Source organism: Branchiostoma belcheri, unplaced genomic scaffold (genome assembly GCF_001625305.1).
Source record: "Branchiostoma belcheri isolate BF01 breed outbred unplaced genomic scaffold, Haploidv18h27 scaffold238, whole genome shotgun sequence".
Lineage (NCBI taxonomy): Eukaryota > Metazoa > Chordata > Leptocardii > Amphioxiformes > Branchiostomatidae > Branchiostoma > Branchiostoma belcheri.
Genome location: NW_017803841.1, coordinates 179,345 through 182,099, shown reverse-complemented (window position 1 = coordinate 182,099; position 2,755 = coordinate 179,345).

Here is a 2,755-nt window from a genome sequence, read left to right as displayed (position 1 = left end):
TATTTCTTCGACAACTAAAGGAGTTTCTCTTGATAGAAAAAAAGAAAAGATCAAGATCAGTAAAGATAGCTATTCTCTGTGCAAAAAGGAACAAATGCCTTAGCTAAGGTTTACTTCTCGATCCAAAGACCACATGGCCGAAGGTTACCGCAAAAGCAATTCCCTAGGGAATGCATTCGTGCAATTTTTGAAATTCTTTCAAAGCGATCATAGTACTTGCACAAATGCTTCCTCCCAGGCGTCGCCAATAAAGTGAAAGTGTCTGGATTCTGCGGTGTGAGTTACTTGCGATTAGCCTTTTTTTAGCGACAAAGGGAGAACTTTTTTTGGCGACATTCCTTGTAGATTTAAAGGACAGACGCAACTTTTGTGGAGTAACAACGCATGGATATGTAACTAGTGTCTTCCAGCTAAACATGTAAGTATGCCTTTGCTACTTTTTCACTCGTAATCATCAGCATCATAGCTTTTTACTGAAACCTTTATACCTTTTTGTAGTTTCTTTGCTCTACAGGACATTAGTTATTGTAAGATGTCTGTCCAAAGCAAGTGACTGGACCATAACAACAATAGAAATCAAGGATAAGTAAAAAAAAAACTTTTTCATACAACTTGGACAGATTTTCAATGGGACTTTTAAACAGTAAAGAGGGAGTCAGAAGTCAGACTTAAAGGAATTGTATACAAATTTATTTATTTATTTATCCAAGGACAAAACTTCTTCCTGAAACGCTCCTTGCCTTCAACACAGATTCAACACCTTTTGATAATTTGCTGTTTTTGTTTACATCCATCCTCGTCGACTTGAAATTCAGGGTGTCTTTAAGAAATCCATGTAGAGGCCAAAACTTTATGCTTAACCCTCAACAGTACACCTTCCCCGACTGATTAATCTGTACACCTGGGGTCCGCGCGGACCCCAGAACAGTTTTTTGCTAATTTTTAGAAATTATCAACATGCTACCAGCTCAATTGTTTTGCAAACTGATGTGGGAACCTCTGTGTCCACATAACATACAAAAATCATACATTTTGAACTTTTTCTATTTTTTGGTGAAGAAAAGAAGACAAGAAGAAATACCCGATTTTTAAGCCCATTTCAGACTGAAGGGGCTTTTGAGGCCCAACTTTGATCTCAGATAGCGGCTAAACGGCTTGCGCTAGAAGTATCAAATTTGGAGACCTTTCCTGAAATGTCTCTGGAAAAAAGTTCATATCAGTTTAATACTAGTAAGTTGATGTTTTTTGTGTTGCCATGGCAACGGGTTTCTAGCAGGCAGTTTTTTTGAAGATAGAAGTAATTTTGGTTTAAACATAAAAATTTTCTGAGTTTTATATTAAATTACACTTCTTTTCCAACATTAATATCATCTTACGTAATTAAATATAAGTTAAATCATTTAATATGCATATAATATGCTAATTTGATGACGTCATTGGTCAAAATCCAATATGGTGGACTATATTATTAGCTCTGACGTCATATGACGTCATAATTATACCGACGTTATTAAAATTTAATTCTATTACTACACCATTCTCTGAAAACTTGGTAGACATACGATGAGTGCATAAAAACATATAAAAACGGAAATAAGGTAATGTATAAGGACGCCAGTGTATCCATTATGATCGAAAGCCGGCTGGGGTCCGCGCGGACCCCAAAAGAAAATCAGATATAATTTTTTTATAAATGGTAGAAACGGAGTTTTCTGCACTGTATTGAGAGACAACTTTGTGAGTGACAATTACCTAAAATTTCAGAAAAAAATCTTTAGAAACAAAAAAGATATTACAGAATATATAGTGCTGGGGTCCGCGCGGACCCCAGGTGTACTGTTTAGGGTTAATATTACGATTCCTTGGTTACCTTCACTACAGTTACTTGGTCTACCCCGTTCTCGAAGTCACGACTCAAGCCAAATGTTCTCCCCTACTAAAGTTACCACATTAAATATTCAGTTATTTTCAAACAATTATCACATTTTGTACGACCACGAGGCTTCGCTAATTACAATTTTCACTACATTCACGTTGTCGGAGCTCTCCTCCTGCCCGCACTTCAGAAGGCTTTCGTTAATCCCAGCAGTTCGTTGTTCTCTTCATACGATTTGACTGCCTCCTGGACCTCCTCTGCCGCTGGCCTAGTGGCTGGACCACCTGGCTGTGTTACTTTCGCTATCTTCATGTAGTGGGAGGCTGTCTGTTTTGTAAACCATCCGACGTGGCCCATCACTTCGCCTTCCGACGCGCCTGCCATATTAAGGGAGATGGCACATCCCGCTCGACATCCGTGGAGAGTTTCACCCTCATCGATGCCGAGTTTCCGGAGATACCTGCGGAAGGAGGTGTTAACTGCGGCGGATGACGGTTGTTCCGCCAGGACCTCAACTTCCCTCGAGGTCGATCGGAACAAGAAACCCCCATCTAGGCTTATAGAAAGATACTTACTGATGGCGACGTACCAGTCGATTGCTACGACAGGGCAGGTGGAGGAGTCCCCTGTCTTCTCCAGGGTAAACACGTTCGACCTACCATCCCTGAGAGTCTTTCCCCAGACGTGATTCATGAGCAGAGCACCCGACTGCAACCTGCAAACGTCTGAGGTCCGCACTCTCATGAGGTCGGCTATCCTTACTGCGCTCTAATTGGATAATACTTAATGAAGTTATATTGACCCCATTATAAAAATCTGGCCGCACCACACCGTGCTGTGCATTCAGAGAACTCATCCGTAACACGGAGGAACGTGGAG